We start from the raw sequence: 19,023 nt of genomic DNA on the forward strand, positions 1-19,023 counted from the left end.
TCAGTGGAGATGTATGTTCTTCCAGTTATTAGATTGATTGAACTTTTAAGCAAAGATTTAGTTAGAGAATGTTACCTTTAAAGAGTTACTTGCTTAATACTGTCTTTTAAAATAGCATTTCAGGAACCCTCTAAGTATGTTGATTAAAACCTGTAAAGGTGTGTCCTGCAAAAAATTTCATTGTGGATGCTAGAAAAGCCTGGAAATCTATTAGTTTCCATACTGCAATTTCTATGCTACCGCTGAGTTGCTGTGCATTTGTAGACTGAAAGGGAAGAAGACTGGATCATAGACAGGAACATGGAATCCTGCATCATACAAGTAATGATTTTGACTACTATATTTTTCTTAAATGAGACACTGATTGTGGTGGGTTGACCCTGGCTGGCTGCCAGATGCTCACCCAGCCACTCTCTTGCTTCCCTTCTTCAACACGATGGAGGTGGAAATCAGATGAAAAAACTGTGAATTTAGATAAAGACAGACAGACCCCTTACCAATTCCTGTTACAGAGTTGACCTGGGGGAAATAAATTTACTGCCAATGCAAACAAATTTGACTCCGTCACTCCTTCCTCTTCACACTCTTCCACTGCTCCAGCATTGGGTCCTCCCTGGACTGCAGTGATATCTACTTCAGAGCCTGGAGCACCTACTCCCTCTTCTTCTCTGACCCTGGGGTCTGCAGGACTGTTTCTGGAACCTTTTCTTCCTCACTGTCATGGAATGTTTCTCCTTTTCTTAAGCATGCTACCAGCTTCACTGATGGGCCCAGCTGGGCCCTGTAGAGCCAGCTGGAACTGGTTGTGGCTGTCAAGGGACTGCCTTGGCATGACAGTATTGTTACAGATTTTCTTGGAAGGTCTTGGTTTGTTGTATTCTGCATGTACTGATGTAAAAAAAAAAATAATAATAAAATAAAGTAACTGTTTTCCTAATGGCACTTTATTATATAATGTTTGTATATTTATATTTTGTAGAGGATCTAAATTTGTGAGTTAGAGGTAATCAGCACAGAAATCATAGGATGGTTTGGGTTGGAAGGGACCTTAAAGTGTTTATTTGTTTGTTTGTTTTTTTTTGTTGGGTTAAAAACTGGCTGGATAGCCGGGCCCAAAGAGTTGTGGTGAATGAAGTTAAATACAGTTGGAGGCCAGTCACTACAGGAGTCCCCCAGGGATTAGTATTAGGGCCAGTTCTCTTTAATGTCTTTATCAATGATCTGGATGAGGGGATTGAGTGCACCATCAGTAAGTTTGCAGGTGACACCAAGTTAGATTCATGTGTCGATCTGCTCAAGCGTAGGAAAGCTCTGCAGGAGGATATAGATAGGCTTGACCAATGGGCTGAGGCCAACTGTATGAAGTTCAACAAAGCCAAGTGCTGGGTCCTGTACCTGGGGCACAACAGCCCCAAGCAGCACTACAGGCTTGGAGATGAGTGGTTGGAAAGCTGCCTGGCAGAGAAAGACCTGGAAGTAGTGGTTGATAGTGGGCTGAACTATGAGCCAGCAGTGTGCTCAGGTGGCCAAGAAGGCCAACAGCATCCTGGCTTGCATAAGAAACAGTGTGGCCAGCAGGGTGAGGGAAGTGAGGGAAGTCTCCCTGTACTTGGCTCTGGTGAGGCCACACCTCAAGAACTGTGTTCAGTTTTGGGCCCCTCACTACAACAAGGACGTCGAGGTGCTCCAGCGTGTCCAGAGAAGGGCAGCAAAGCTGGTGAGGAGTCCGTAGAACAAGTCTGATGAGGAACAGCTGAGGGAGTTGGGGTTGGTTAGCCTGGAGGAGGCTCAGGGGCAACCTTCTCACTCTCTACAGGTACCAAAAAGGAGGCTGTAGTGAGGTGGGAATTCGTCTATTCTCCCATGTGCCTGGTGATAGGATGAGGGGGAATGGGCTAAATTTGCTCCAGGGGAGCTTTAGGTTGGATATTAGGAAAAACTTATTTACCGAAAAGGTTGTGAGGCATTGGAATGGGCTGCCCAGGGAAGTGGTTGAGTCACCATCCCTGAAGGTCTTTAAAAGACATTTAGATGTAGAGTTTGGTGATATGGTTTAGAGGAGAACTTGTTAGTGTTAGGTCAGAGGTTGGACTAGGTGATATTGGAGGTCTCTTCCAACCTAGATGATTCCGTGATTCTGTGATTTAAAGATCACTCAGTTCCAACCCTCCTGCCATGGGCAGGGACACCTCCCGCTAGACCAGGCTGCCCAAAGCCCCATCCAACCTGGCCTTGAACACTTCCAGGGATGGGGCATCCACAGCTTCTATGGGCAAGCTGTTCCATTTCCACCCTCATAATAAAGAATTTCTTCCTAATGTTTAATGTAATCCATCCTCTTTTAGTCTAAAACAGTTATTCCTTGTTTTATCGCTACATTCCCTGGTAAAGAATTGCTCCCCATCTTTCCTGTAAGCCTCCTTTAGGTATTGGAAGGCCTCTAAAAGGTATCCCCAGAGCCTTCTCTTCTACAGGCTACAGAGAAGAGCTCAGGCTAACGATCAACTCAGGTGTGATTGAAAATCAATTTTTAGTGTTTTTTAAAGTGTTCTGATCCCTACTCTCCAGCTGGATGTAGCATCTCTAATATCCCAGTATTAACAGTCTGGTATCAATATAGCAAAAGCTGCTGATAGAATAAAAATAGATCTTTGTTTCCGCATCTAGTTTCTACTGATTTCTCCTTCACATTTAGTACTAAAATTTCTGAGTCTATTTTTTTAATTCATGATGCTGATTTCATGGCAAGATGCCAACTGCCATTTTCTGGCACTGTACCAAAAAGCCCAAACTGATCTTAAACCTTAACCATTGTTCCAAAGATATCATATCCATTTGTCTGGAAAATGTGCCTATTCTGATATCATCAGTCTAGTGTGAAAGCAGTATTATAAATGTTCTATTCTGATTTATGTTCTCTCAGAGCCAGATTTTAGAGAGAGACATTTCAAAGAGGCCCTGTGAAACTTCAAGCTTGGTGGAAGAGGAAGGAAACAAATAGCAGCCATGGAATGGAAGCCTGGAATCTTGGGTCTAAAATACAGGTAAGTTTGGGCACCACATTAATAACTAGTTTATATATACAAGCAAATATTTTCAGCATTCAGTATGTCTTTCTCTGCTTTTCTAATACATTTCTTGTGTATTGTGACTTAGCTGAGCACATGCTGGGTAGCTTCTTGGCCATAAATTGATATACAGTTCCAGTTATGCTGATGATATGGTAAGGAGGCTTTATGGGTCAGCACTTAATTCCAGTTTGAAGGATAGCTAACTTTGTGCCTTTTCACGTGGCAGGGAAAGGCTCAGAGATTTTGTTAGATGAGGAGTAAAGCAACTACAGATGGAAGTAAATATGCAGTGTCTCTGGTGAAATGGACAATCGATCTATTGAAGGGTGATCCATGAGTCTGAAAAAACATTTTGGAGAGCATGAACAACCTACCATGGAAAACAGTTCATGGAAAGAAATTTGGGTTCTTTACAAGCAAACAAAGGGCATTTCAAGGGTCAGAAGGAGACCGATGCTATACATATGGGATGTTGTCTCTTTTATAGAATGGTTTGTGTTGGAAGGGACATTAAAGATCATCCATTTCCAACCCCTCTGCCATAGGCACAGATGCCATCCACTAGATCAGACTCTCCAAGCCCCAACCAACCTGGCCTTCAACAGTGCCAGAGATGGGGTATCCACAACTCCTCTGAGCAATGTGTCCCATTGCTTCAACACCCTCATAGCAAAGAATTTATTCTGAATAACTTTTGTAAACCTACCCTCTTTCAGTTTAAAGTCATTACCTTTGACCTATTAATATACCCCCTGATAAAAAAGTCCCTTTCCAGCTTTCTTGTTCACCCCCTTTAGGTACTGGTAGGAGAGACTTCTTTTTCCAGGAAAGTGCTGCTATTTATGTATTCATTGTTCCTCACTGCTTTTTGTCACATCTTGGAGACACTGTAAGAGCTACACTGAAGTGTGAATGCTCCTTGGTAGTAAGCCAGGAAGAAAAGAAAATGGTATTTAAGGATTACAGTTATAACTTGTATGATATTTATGCTGATAAAAGGAAAGACCTGAAATTATTTTTCAATTTATTATGAACTAATCATGCTTTAAAAGTGAGAATGGTGGCTCCCATTAAGTAAAATTACACTGAAAATAAATACTAGATTCAAGCTCTATCTTATCGCATTGTTAATTAATGTCAGGTGTAAGAATATGTATGGTTTACAGAGGCAGAATCATCCATGAAGGAGATGATCGAATAGAAATTACACAAATGATGAGACAGGGAGATGCCAGCTTTACTTTCAGTTTCTGTTGCCTTCTTCAGCTTGTGGTATATAGAGCAAATTCAAGTGGGACATGTTTTCTGCTGAGTTTCATCATGTGTATTTTAGAAGGACATCTGGATATGCAGATGAATAATCAACAAGGTGCATAAAACCTGATTTTCCTGTGCTGGAACATATAGTAAATTAGATTTGGTCATTGTTTTAATAACTACTAAGTTTAAAAACATGTTATGAAAACTAAGAAAAAATAGCTAAATTTTCTGTAATGCTGTTATTTGGTTCTATCTTTTCCCCTCAGTCTTTATTCTCTAAAGCTTTAGGCTGGCTGTCTTTTCAACACCTATATTTCAGTGTTATATCATAGTATAGGCTACTGGGTGTAATATGTGCTGCAGCCTGTTCAGTATAGCTCCTCAAGGAAAAATGTGCTGATGTTCATAAGCTTCTGTGACTGAATGTATTTTTTTGTTTGTTTGTCTGATTTTTCTGATTTCTGAGATAGTTAATGGCTAAGTAGGGGTGGAGGTGGAGGTTGGATGCCTCAGAATCTGATGCATATGATACATATGATAGTATGAATAAAGAAACAGATGAATAGCGACATTACATATGTCTGTGAAACTATGTTTTTAATCCTCAGCTAGTTTGTGGTTGCAATGCCAGACTGAGTCATGCTTTATTCTTGGTTGCTTTAAGAATGATTATTTGAACAATAAGCATGATACTCTTGTTCTTTGCAGAAACTGACTTGATTAAGTAGAATTCCACATTATTCTGGTAGGCTTACTATTGTTAACAATGTAGTTCATCCCTTTTTTTCTTCTCTAAATTGAAGGGTCTTACTAGACTTTGGTTGAAGTTCAATTTATAATCTAGATATAGACCCCAAATCCACTTCTAAATTAATGGCTTTTATCAGGTTAAAATATTCTAAATGCCAAAATGATTTTATTTTTTTTTTTAATTTCCTTTGTATAGGAAGGGTGTATTTGTGAACCTCACACTCAAGTTTGGGTTGTGAAGACATGCTTTTGGTCATGATCTATCTTCTCTTCTTCTTTTTTTTTTTTTTTTTTTTTTAATCAGATATTCATTTTTGAGCCTCTATGATTTTCACTGGATTATACACTTTTGTAGTGTTTCTTTCTTACAAAGCTTTTGTAATCATTTTACCGTTTGCACCACAGTGTACTACTACCTTATTTGTCAGGTTCTCTGTTTAGCATGAAGACATTATCAGTGAATGCTTTCAAAAGTTGTGTAGAGTTTGGCTGAAATAATTTTTCTCATCACAGCAGTATTGCAAGTTTATAATGAAAAAAGCTTCACTACAAAAGGAGATCTTAACAATTTAAATTAGGCAAAGCACTTCTCTCTGCACTGTTTTAATATTACTGGCTTTAATTTTGAAATAAAATGTTTTAGTGATTTGAAAGCCAACTTTTCCCATTAAAAATGCTAGTTCTGATGGGACTGCATTATTTGTTTTCCTCTACTTCCCCTTAATATGTTTCTGTCAAGACAAAGGATATCTTTTCATTCAGTCCTCTGAGCAACCAAAGTTTTGCTTTCATAAGTATTGGCGTCTTGGAAACGCACTGCAATAATGCTACAAATCCTGGTGTGAAAATAAAAGAAAAATCTGCTAGGATTTCTTTCAAGAGCCTAATTTATTTCACTCTTAAAAAATGTTCTTGCAAGGCTGAACAAATAATTATTTTAAGAGCCTTTGAGAACAAGTTGTATAACTCCAGAGTTTACATCTCTTTTAACAGAAACACAGGTCTCTTGCATTTGACCTATAAAATGAAGGGGGGGGGGAGTGGGGGTTGTATTAAATAATATACAGGATTATTTAAAATTGTTAAATGTAATTCAGTGTTAACTATGTTCTGATTTTTATACAGAATCAATCCACTGAAGAATAGGGGAATACAAGATAATTTCATTTTTATTAAGCTCAATATGATGACCACAGGGAAGGGACCACTTTAGTTTCTGAATAACTCTCATTAGCAGCAATTTTTTTGCCTTATACCTGTTCTGCTTTCTGCCTTGTATTCCTCTTTCTTTGCTTAACCTGATTAAGTTTTAGAAATTACACAGATCTGAGTTTCAACAAATGCCAGAACAAGTCAAGTACCTTGCCAAGTACCAGCACTGAATTAATTGTTTCAATTAATGCATTTCTATCAACACAGCTGTCCAATACCCTACGGCTTCCATAACCTCAGTTTATATCACTGTTGATACTGGTTTGTAAATGCTTTGAGACACTAAGTGCATTTTTTAATGTTTTGTAGATAACAACACCAATATACAATGAAGTGCTTGGAAATGGATAATTCTAAATTTCGTTTGAATGGCAGCTCACAGAGCAACCTGTCTACAAAACTGGTGGAGAAATTCATTTCAAGCTGGTAAACCAGCTTCAGAGATATCCACATGTTGAATGGCTCTGTATTCTTGAAGGCTGTGGGCTTTTATTAACAGAACTGAAATTTGATACTTGTATTACGGTGTATTAAGGTAAAATAGTATCGTCCTAGCTGTTGTTGTTGTTTTCTCTTACAGTTCTAGCAGCATAAAATACTGGTCCTGTAACTAGTCTGCTTTATACAACAGCAATATCAGTTTAGTGCGATCTAACTCATCTCTCCAACATCTAAATTCTTAGGAGAAACTATCCTTCTCATAGAAAAGCTTACAAGCTCAGCTTTTGCATTATTTCTTTAACAGTATTGCTTACAGTTTTCTTATATAATGCCATTCTTATTGCCTCAGTGGAAGTTCAACGTCGCTGAGTTTTAATTCTGTTTTCTCTAATTTGCTCGTGTGGAGCAGAAACTCCTCTATGCCAGCCTCTTCACATCTGAGACTGTGTTGATTACAGAGCAAACGGGCCAGACAACTTTCCTGGTAAATGTCATTTACAGGAGGATGTCGTGTTTGCTTCATTTTTGACGAAATTATGTGCCTGTGTCTCCCTCTTGTGGCATGAAAATATTTCGACCAGAAACTGTTAATCGTAACAACCATTGGAAAACAGCACAACCTTTCCTGATTTCACACTGCTACTAACTTTTTAATGCTCTTTTAATGCTCGGTTTCTACGATGTTTTAATGGTTTTGCTAGGGATTCTCCAACAGGTGCAGTGAAAGCTTCGAGGTAAAATTTTTGAACAGAGAGAAACTCTACAAGTTTGTATTGTCCCTCAAATTCTTTTGTTTACCTTAACAATGGTAAATTTCAATTTCTTGTTTTGTCATGTTGTACTCAGTCCCAGTTTTTAAGGCACAGTTAATATGAAGACCTCCATTTCCTTACAGAAAGAAGAGTCTATGAACTCTGTGTCATACCTGACAAACCCTGCTGTCCTGTTTCTGGAGTAGGTGGTTTGTACGCTGCTTACTTGTTGTCTCTGCAATGTCCCTCCCAGAACTTTCCACGATCTCCATGACAAATACTCAGGTCAGGTGTCCCTGCTCTGCACCTGCAGCAGAGAAACAGCCAAGCCATCCCAGATAGCTAATCAAGACTCTTGAAAGTCTGTTTTGTTTTGGTTTTAAACCTTATGATTTTTTTTTTTTACTATTATTTTGATTTTGGCTTCTGATTTTGAAATCCTGTGGATTTAATAGTCTAGATGGGACATCAAGACAGATCAGTTTTGTTTTATGTATGATTTTTAAACATTGTACTGCAAAGTGCTTGCCTGTGTAAGTGGAAGAGTATAATGTTTCTCAGTAGAAGCAGGCATCACCTCAGAGCTTAAGGAGCTTTCAGAAAACCAGGGACCCTACCTCAGGGTATAGTGATATATAGAGACAGTCTTTAATCGGGATCCAGGATTGTAAAAAGCTATATAAGGAAATAATAATTATTTATTTATTATTAAAACCCATGGTATACAGAATGCTAAATATTTTCAATTGTATGCACATTCATTGCGTTGCACAAACTGACCATTAAAGGATACATCCTAGCAGCATTAGTTTGGTAAACCAGATTATTGAATGTGGCTACCTAAACACAAATCCCCAGGTGAGCAGAACTGAGAGTTACTAAATATGTATCACACCTCCTACGAGACTGCAGATCAACACAAAACACATGAAAGACAAAAAGCAATATAGTTGTCTCTGCTCAAAAGGTGTGTCTTTAAGCATAAACTGCCTTAAGCATAAACTGGCCAAAGGTAATAAAATGTTTGCAAGTGTGAAGTCTATTGAAGCTGGTGTACAAGCAGGAAGTATAATTCAGAAGGAAGTGAAGGCATAGACCTGTCTTTCAAACATGAGGCCAATCAGCATGCAGAATTCAGCAGCAGCAAACCCTTAGACCACTGGATAACATCTGTACTTCCTCATGAAAAATAAAAAGTGAGGCATTTCCTTGTGGTAAGTGATTAGGACTTATAACTACATATCCAGAATTGCCAACACAGCCATGGAGTTTTATTTGCCAGTTTCAGAATAGCAGAGACCGTCATTACGGTGCTGTTTTATTCCAGGTTCTAAAACAACATAGCAAACAAAGAAAAATGACCTTTGACTTTGGGCCAAAGTTTTCTGTCTCAGATTGTCTAGCTGCGGTCCTAAGGACTCACGTAGACCTCTTTTCTTATCATGGTCTGAGAAAAGATGTAATATGACCCAGAACTGATGATATTCTTGGGAACCTTTTCTGGGTTTGTGGTTTCTTTTTAACTATGTGAGAAAAAGGCACATCCCCTGAAAGACTGGGAGATGTGCTTCAAAACACTCTCCTGTTTTCTCACAGAAGAGGCCAGAGTCTCAAGTTTCTATCCCAGGTGAATTCCTTAATGATACAACTATAAAGTGGACAAATGCCTTGTCTGTTGAAGAATTATCCAAAGTAAAATAGCTTTTAACAGAATAGGTTGCTAATGAGCAAGTGCAGGAATCCTAGTCTAGTGGTTAAGGGCATTTCAGAAATTTAAGCATCGCTTGCTTTAAGCCAGATAAAGTGGAGATTTGAAAGCAAGACTAGTGCCTAGAAGGAAAATGATCTTATTTTTAGTCAGACATAAAGGATTTGCGAATCTGTCAACCAATGAGGGGAAAAATAATCCCTGTTACTGACAGCATTCTGTAAAATCTGATATACCTTGTCTAAGAATTGGGATTTCCAAGAGTGGGTCCTGCAGGTTGGAGAGAGATAATAATATCTTAGTTAGCATGAGGCCTTTTACTAGTTGTGGACTAGGCTATGAACACATTTTTGGTGTTCTAGAGATCAGAAATTTTAAAATATGCTAGAAAAAAAAAAAAGAAGAATTACAAGAAGAGAAAACATGAGCAGTATTTAATGTCTTGTGTTAAAAGTTTTTGATTTCTTTTTAAATTATTTTTGAATTGTCACTTTTTCCCTATTTTTCACAGCTGCTTAATCAGTTTATTTTATTGTCCCTGGTAAGCTCCATTTGCTGTTTCTTTTACACAAGAAGGATGTTCTAAATACTACTTGAAATGCTGTAAAAGACACCTAAAAAGAAAAACAGCTAGGAAGTGGGTTTATGGTAATTATTAGAGCAGGGCAGTATGCCAGATGCAAGTTAATAAAGAGTAATAAAAAAAAAATGATGTATCATCTCTCTAAACATCAGTCTATATGCTGCACTGTGTCTAATTTTTCCTTAATATTCAATACATTGGGATTATCATTTCTTTCTCCTCTGTCCTGGCTGTATTTCAACTTTTATTTAGTTGTTTTATAGGAATATCCTATGTTCTTTCAGTATAATTCCATAAGGCAGTGCATTTTTTTGCTAGTAAAATGACAGTGCAGCTGACCCTATCTGTGTAAAAGTCGTGCATTAGGTCATAAATAGAATCTTAGAATGCCAAAGAACATGTAGAAGAAAATCAGTTTAACATGTTAAAAATAAAATATAACAAGTATATCAACAGTATTTGTTTAGGGAGTTTATTCAAGTCTAATTCTGTCCTGTGGAAACTATTAGTTCAGATATTCAAGATAGAGTTTCAATCTGACTCAAAGATCCTGGATTATCATTTAAAATATTAATATTTGAACATCTAAATGGACTATGTTGATCCACAATAATTGATGTGCATGAAGTAATAACACAATTAAGGCATAGCTTTTGTTTGTGATTGCTTGGAGAGCTACAGAACACAGGCTTTCTAACTGCGACTGAGAAACTGGCACCTGTCTCCACTGGGTGGCAGGCAAACCTCTCGTCGAGCCGAAGTGATGGCTTTTTATTAAACTGAAAAACAAACAAACAAACAAACAAAAAAACTAGCATTACCCTTGCATCCCAGCACTTTGTAAAACTCATGAGACTTTTCTGTACATCCAGAAAGTGAGTGAGGTGGTGTCCCCTTCATCCTTAGGGACTCTCTGATTACCCTTAGCAAGATTAGCTCTCTTCTGTTAATGGCACTTCAATATGCAGTCTCCATACCGTGTTTTAATTAGATAGTGATTAGTTCAAGCATACCGCTTTTTAAAATGAGGATTCCTGAAATGAACACCTTCACCATCAATATGTGCTACCGACAAAATTCACTGGAGACATCTAATGATTTTAAGTTGCCTAGCTGGAAATTAAGAACAGTGGAAAACAATGTACTGAGTATTATGTGTAGCCCCATAACAAGCTGAAGCACCACTGAAGAAATTGAGTCTTCACAGTGGTGGGAGATAACACCTTTGATCCTCTGCTCTAGGGAATTCACACCTGTAGCTGCAGTCATTAGTTTTCTGTTTGGCTGTAGTCGTTCCAAATCCCATATGCAGGGTCAGTGGTCGGATGGGGAGCACTGCTCCATCCAAGCAGCAGAGGGACCTCCTCACCTCGGGTGACGTTAGCAAGGCATGCACTGCTGGAATTCGTTCCTTCAAGTACAACAAAGATCACAACTGCTTCAGGTTTTAAGGATCCCATAGAATCATAGAATGCCTTGGGTTGGAAAGGACCTTAATGATTATCTAGTTCCAACCCACCAGTGGTCTTTTCAGGATGGTAAAGAGAAATTGAGGTGTCCTGGTCACACTGCATATAGAGTAAATTTCCTTCAGGCCTTTCTGTACTTTCCTGTTGGTCAGTTTGTCTTTCTTCCCTTTCTGGTAAGTAATGTATTCTGATAATGAATTTTACAAAGAATTGCTTAACCTCACAGTATATATCACATTTTAGCTATTGTCCTAGCAGGATAATACAAGACAGAAAAATTCATGGGACTCTGGTGTATAAGAAATACTCTGTTTAATAGTATTCTGTTAGTTTATTCTATGATATATAACCTTTAGGTTATAGGCCTCTTCAGAGATTCCTTTAGGAAAGACTGCAGTATTTGGCTCCAGAGCATAAATAAAGTAATGGATCTTTTTCTATGGACAGGCCAGTCCATGGATACCAGTAAAGTCACTGAAATAAGATACTAGCTTTGGAGTTTGGTCTGGTTTGATCTCAGAACTGTGGATCAGTGTACTAGCAGCTTCAGAACTCTTGTCATGCAGCAGAGGCACTGTATGTACACTGCTTCTCAAAGTCTTTTCCGTCACCTCTACTCAAACTCAACACCTGAGGGTTTTACAAAATCAAATCTAGGCAACAATAGGGTAAAAGATAACCTCCAAAAAACTTATCTGCACCTTAATCTAGAGCATTTATAGCAAAGTAGTGAGTCAGGTTGAGAACCTAACAGTCCTTGAAATGTTTTCAATAGAGTTTCTTTGGAGAGTTCCACTGAAACAATTGTTTCACATTAGAAACATCAACAGAAATTAAAGTTAACTTTAGTTTCACGTGATGAAATATCTGCTCTGAAATATAAGTGATCCTTATCTAGCTGTCCTCAGGAGGGTTTTTTGAATACTGTTGCAGCTAAGATACGAGGAGAAAATTCTCCTGCACAAATTTCTTCTTTGCTCTTCACAGATGGTAATTATCAAAGGCTTCTTGCATCACCTTTGCAGGCTGCCCTCAGTCCAATGGCCAATAGTTTAAACTGATGTCGCCTACCAGGAAAGGAAGAACTCCTCACACTCCCTGCTTAACTGCAAAGGAGATTTCTTGTAGCCAGAAGAAAAACACCTTGTTCCTAATTCATAGGAGTGATGCCATGAGCTGTGGAAAATGTGCAACCAGTACAAACTAAAGACCATTTTTCTGGCAACAGAGGTTAACATGGACATACCACCATGATGATGTGATAACTGGCTCCATACTATAAATGCAGAAGCTCATTTTGTGTCATTTTCTCAGCTTTGCACAAGTTTTCTGACAGTTTGTGATCACATCTATGAAGATTGCTTACAGCATTTTGTGGGGATAGAGTCTCAAACAATAGGAATATTGTGGAGCAGTTTTCCTAAGAATGAGACCTAGACTATAAAATGTACTTCTAAAAGAAAAGAGAGTCAACACAGACCTCAGATTTATCTCCGGATATTTCAATCACACATGACACTTCTTCCACCCAGACATGCCCCATTATAGCTGCAGTGACATAGCACAGGAATAGCCTTTCTTTACCTTTTGCTTTCTAACATGGTGTACTGTCAAAGAGTCTTCTGTTCTTCTCTGGAAACCGGCTGTACAACCTGATGTATGCCTGCATGCGAATGCGTCTCCATTCCTTACCTACCATATGAATGAGGGCTGTCAGAGTTAATTTTTGTGAAACAATTCACAGTAACTACTTGACAGATGTCTAAATATGAAGCATGGTTAGTGTAATAATGTAACGAAGGACCTTAACAAAACCATATTGCTTTAAAAATTTCTCTCTCAGCACTCTCTGTTTTAATGAGACAATCTTCTTCCCTTTTATTCCTCATCTCATACCTTTTGTTTCTCTTCATTGGCCCTTCTGGACAACTGTTTTTGGGAAAGCTTTTTTACATATGTCTCTTTCCCTTTCTCTCTAATAGATACCATCATCTTTTAAAGAGCAGACACTCCCTCCCTCAGCTAAGTACTATCTTGGCAGGCAAAGGGGAGGAGGAGTCTTCTTTAAAAGGCTTTGAAATTGTGTTGTTAAAAAATATATAAATAAAGCAACAAACCTTTTAATAGGGCTTTGAACAATCATCCCTTTCATTCCCTTATGGCCTATTGAGCTGCTGGCTTTTTTATTATTTAGTGTGTTTCAAAAAAAGTCCAAATGTTTTATGTTAAGCCATTAAGAGTTTATTTGGGTTGAAAATAAATAAATAAATGTGGTACTAGCAGTTGGTACTGTGAGCACATGCACAGTTGCCTGGCAGAGGCAACCTATAGGACACACGTCAGAAGGCCAGAATAAGCTCCAGTGAAAGACCAGAACAAAAGCATCAGCAGCATTTGTTTCTGGTTAAGTACTTTTGCATGAGGCTGACTACTGGAGTGGTTTACCCAGCTTTTATCTGTTTCAAATTCACCTCACTCCCTCAACCCTCTTTGCAACATCACCCCCAGCTGCAACTCATGGTAATTTCATGGAATAAGTGAAAGCATGGGATTTTTTAAATCTGCTTTTTTTTTTTTATTTTTTTTAAACCACCTGATGGGAGTATGTGATTGGTATCCAACATTGTTCTTGGAGTTACTATACACCTAACTAGGTTTATTTTTTTTTTGTATGGTTTACCTGATTTTTTATTTTTTTTGGTAGATTGTGTGTGTTGGTGGGGGGGAGGGGGTATTCTCTTTTTCAGTGCTGGCTATATTTTGTGAATAGCGAAAAAAAGCACTCCATTTCTTTCTTTCTACCCCTTCCACTTTTGTTTGCCAACTCAGTCTGCCGTTCACCAAGAATTCTGCAGCAGGCTGGCAATTGCAGCAGGGGCTCCTCTCTGTGCATAATTAGTATCATCTTGCTTGGTCTCATTTCTCTAGTGAGGCTGATGGGGACAGAGAAAATAATTTTGCCATTAAATACATTACTAGGTTCACATCTTAGTTCCCATGTGACCTACATTTAGCAAATCGACATCAAAACTTAAACTTTCTAGCTCTCTTTCTCCATGAGACTGAAGTATATAGTAATTTTTGAAAAGCACATATATACAGCTTTGTTAGTATTGTTAAAGAGCTAATCAGTTGGAAGTTGTAGTTAGGAGGAACCCCCCAGAATCTGTGCTTGACTTGAAATTTCATTACAGGATCAGTAAAGAGAAGAGAAAATTAGTCGAATTTAGGAGGCCTAATGTTTTGTAGACTTATCTCTTGCGTATACCCTTCTGCATGATGGCTCTGGCCTATTTAAAAATAGGTACTGGAGCTCAGAAAAAGGATTAAGAGGAATATCTAACTGAGCTAATAGATATGTACGGAACCTTCTTGACCCAGGCCTGGCAAGGAGTCTTGGGAAAGATTTGTTTCTGGGAACCAGTGACAGATACTAAACGTGAGAGGAAGGCTGTGAGAGAGGAACACAAATAGTTTGAAAGCTGAACCTAAACCTGTGTTTATGTTGGATTTTTGACTCTAATGTTATGGATGTGTTAAATATTTCAGTAGCATCACAGACAGCTGAGCTGCAGCCATACTGAAGTCGAATAATGACTATACTGCAGGTATTAATACTGTTGCCATATTTGTGGAAGCTGTGAAGAGATACTGTCATGGCCAAATTTCTATTGGTTCTGCTTTGTTATAGATTTCTTGTGTGAGCCAGAGCAGTTTTCTTTGTGCTTCAGTTCTCAGTTCATAAAATGGATTATAAACATGTCCTCAGGTGATGCTGTGAAAGTAACCACCCAAATCAATATTTACAATATCTACAATATTTAAGTAAACTGGAATCTGAAATACAAATAATTAAATGGAACAGTTAGGTGCTTGGGAAAGAAGAAGAATATATGTATACTGTACTATGGTATATTACTAATTTTAATTAGATGAGAAGATCTTTAAATGTTAACTTGGAAAAAAATAAAGAAAATAAAAGAAATCGGTGGACAACTTGTGTTTTTCAAAGTCCACATGAAAATGCAAAGACAGCTTGCAGGTCTCTTTCAGTGATTTTTTTGGATCATGCTTGACAAGGCACAATTATAGATTCTGCCCTGAGACTGGGTGTCTATTGAGTCCTGAGAAAAAATCACATTTGCTTTAAAAATCCTGAGAGGTACTTAGACAATTCTATTTGCAAAATCAGTCACCATTCGTATTTTACAAGTATTGTTTTCAAGTATTGATAAAATAAATACAACTAGGTAACTTACAGTTTTGTGTATTTCTAGAAAGCCTTTGCATTTTTAAAAGTTATATTATTGTCATACAATTAATGTTCATGAGTCGTTCAATTTTTAAATTGTATTTACAACTGAATATCTTTTATATCTTCCTTTTAATGACCCTTATTCCTGGAATAAAGCTTCGGAAGAACCCGTGTCGTAAACTTGTAAAAGCTTATAGAGGTATTCATTGTTACTCCCATAGCCTGATGGGATAGGATCAGAATACACATGTACACTGCAGAATCAGACCTCACAAAAGGAAAAGCAGACTACTGGTTATTTTACAACATAATGTCACTGAGTCGCACATTGTGCTCTCACAAACATACACATGACAGGTGTTTTATAATCCCTATGTTTTAGACCCTTTGAAAGCATAAGAAAAAACATTTACTAGGAAGTTGTAAAATAAAAAATAAAAATTCCAAATATGGCAATGGCTGCTGGATATTGGGTGCCAGAAAGAGCATTCCAATGCTGATTGGATTGTTAAAGAATGAAAGTGCAAAGAGATCAATGAGAACAATTTTTTACCTTTCCATATCTTGAAATAGATGTTGCCTGCGATTTATTGCAAGTATAAAGAAAAGCATTGGACTGGTTTGTGTGAGTGGAGGCCAGTAGGCTGTACTGGAAGCACTAGGTCTATAAGGTACTTTTCTTCATACAGTGGTCTGGAAATAATATTTCTGTTGTCTGGAAAAATGTGGCTTTCTGGCTAGCAGTTTCCAAAGAAGAGATGGGTTTAAAATAACAAAAAACATTTGTGGAGTTTTATGATTTTAAGGATACTCAAAATTACCAAACTAGAATCCAAAATGTAAACATTCTATGTTTCTTAGAACAGCCCGAAAGAATTAATTTGCTTAGTAAGGCAAAGTCACCATGTGGGTTCAGAATCCATATTTTGAGTTTTGGTAATACTGAACAAATAAATTTGAGTATGGCTTTTATAACTGAGGGCTGTTTCTTTAATGGATTAAAATATTTTCAACAATGTCTTGAACTTTGCTGGATGTGATATAAGGTAAACTATTGAATTTCCTTTTCTCTTTCTGTAATGGGTTTGGAAGAATCTGAATTAGTTACTGCTGGTTATCCTGACTCTATGTTTCCAAGGCTAGATCCTAAGGTAATTCCAGATATTCCTTTCAGATCCCTTCTGGGAAAAGATCATCAAAGTACTAGACCAAATGCAGTCAATAGGCAAAGCAAGTCTGAAGTTCTGCTTAGAGATGATAAAGCAAATGCAGCATAACCTTAAGATAGAGAAAAAGTGACACCCGCCTCCTCCTCCTCTTTCTCTGTGCGCACACACACACACACAAGTTGTTTACAGAAGTGCCTTGTAGTGAGTACTGGTGGTGTCACTCCGTCCCATGCCCCAGAGCTATCACCGGGCCTCATGGGAGATGTGACTACAGCATCGGACATGGGACTGTTTGTTCACTCACTTTCTGTGAAGAGAGTTTTGAACTCTGTTTTGAATAGACAGCATTTTCTTTGTGTGGTTGGTAAATAACACAGAGCAAAGTTAGTCAGCAAGTTACATAGCTTCTGCATTCTGATTCTTTGGAGCCCTTTTGTACCAAGCTTGACAGGATGTTTTTAACAGAATGTGACCTCACTGGGATACCAGAGGTAAGGAAAAAAGTTATTGGGGCTGTTGTGGAATATTTTGCACAGAACTGACTGAAAATACTGCTTTAGAATGCCTCTTGAAAAGAAGATGGTTTCACTGTGATACAGCCAACATTTTTTTTCAGTGAAAATCAATGTCTTTCACTCCTTTGTAAGTTATAATAAATCTTAGATTTTCTATTTCCCACTTGTGGAAAAAGACACTTATTTGCAAATCTCAGAACGATTATGTATTTGCTCTGATGCATTGAGCAAAGGCCCAGTTCCAGAGATAGAACATGAAATTGTTTTCTTTCTAACACAGAAGAGAATAGGCGGATCAGGTCCAGTTCTTCACCCAGGTCCTAGAAACAGCAGCACGAGAACCGGAGCGGCGGTAAACCCAGCAAGACCAGGAGACAGCAGCCTTCTGGACACCTGCACTGACTCCCTAGGTAAAGGTAAGATGGAAAAAAAAAAAAAAGAAAAAAAAGGAAAAAAAAAAAAAAAAAACCATTGCATTTTCTGGGCAAGATCATGCGGGTTTTCATAACAGACGTTACAACTGGGATGCACTGCTGTTTGTAGTTTTGTTTGGACGCACAGAAAAGGGGTTCCTGGGTGGTGTAGCTCGGGGGATTAGTGGCTGTGTGGTTACCCCCTCTCCTCCCTCTGCTGGCCAGTGTGGGGCAAACGCGGGTGCTGGCATCCCACGTTCCCCCGGCATCGAGAGGAAAGCACTGCTTGATTGCAGTGTTTCTTGATTTCTCTGATTTGTTGTTCTTGTTACCAAGTACCGACAGCTTTAGGGTGCTGTGATGCGAGGTTTAGCAGCGATAGAGGAAGGGAGATAGATCTGAGAGTTCAAGAAGTCATGAAGATTTTATTTAATTTTGTTTTATGCTTTTTAAAAACAGATGTAGTTTAGCTATTTATTTATAATAGGCTCAGGCTCAATGATCTGACTGATCTGTTTGTGTTTAGGATCTAAAGGGGTTTTATGAAAAAAGGAAGAAAAGTGCATTATTACATGAAATAGCTTCATGAATAATAGCTATCTTGCTGTTCTGAAATTGAATTAACAATATGTGATATGCTTTAGTGTGTATACCAACAGAACAACAAAGCTTCATTGTTTTTGTACTGAATGATCACATTTTCTTTTATTTTTTTTTTCAGCCAGAACAGGTGACTTACCAAAAACAAACAAAAAAATTGTTTGGAGTCACTGATAGAGTAGTGAAAGGAAATGAAGTTCTCACGATATATAAAGCTGTTAGTCATACTTGAATACTTGCATAACAAAGAAATCTAAAAATAAGTTGTTAAAATTGGAAAGTTTTGCACCATGAGTGCTGCTGACAATGAAAGTGTTCTTTGGTAAATGAGCATGGAAAAACTTGCTAATTGCTTATGACTAACCTGAGTTGCTTTTTACTGTAAGGCACATAAAGAACCAAGGCTTTTTTCTTGTAAAAAGTTAGAATGTAGATTGATCAGACTTGACTTAGTAGTATAAAAGATAAGGTGACCACGTCACTGCTCCCAGTAAGACAGGGAAATGAGTTGGGCTTGACAAAGGATTCATACTGACACTTTTATAATGTCAAACTTGCTACTGTACTTTGATCCACTGGTATGCAGTATGTAAGCTGCCAGCTCTGTCCCAATTAGAGCAAATGTTTTCTCTGAAAAGACTTCTAGAGACAAGCATGTTCTCTGAAGCAGAAGTCTGTAAAATGAGGATGATTGAAGATGATGAATTTATATTCACAACTTTGTTATTTTTGTTACAGTAATACTTCTGGTCCTAATCGTGGGTCAGATGCTGGGTACTATACGAAAAAAATACAGACTTTATGCTGAACAGCTAATGATACAGA

At 38.0% G+C, this 19,023-nt stretch overlaps 1 protein-coding gene across 2 annotated transcripts in view; it reads left to right on the forward strand.

Moving 5' to 3' along the window:
- The window catches only part of ST18 (ST18 C2H2C-type zinc finger transcription factor), a 198,645-nt gene that overhangs the window by 8,338 nt on the left and 171,284 nt on the right, over positions 1-19,023 (forward strand). Inside the window, exons 2-3 of one of the 2 annotated variants that reach the window (XM_068671696.1) lie at positions 2,924-3,044; positions 17,466-17,601. The gene's annotated coding sequence lies outside the window, so the exon portion shown is untranslated. Of the gene's footprint in view, positions 1-2,923; positions 3,045-16,868; positions 17,162-17,465; positions 17,602-19,023 lie in introns of those variants that run through there. The other variant, XM_068671698.1, reaches the window with a different exon arrangement.

This window comes from Anas acuta, chromosome 2 (assembly GCF_963932015.1).
Source record: "Anas acuta chromosome 2, bAnaAcu1.1, whole genome shotgun sequence".
Classification (NCBI taxonomy): domain Eukaryota; kingdom Metazoa; phylum Chordata; class Aves; order Anseriformes; family Anatidae; genus Anas; species Anas acuta.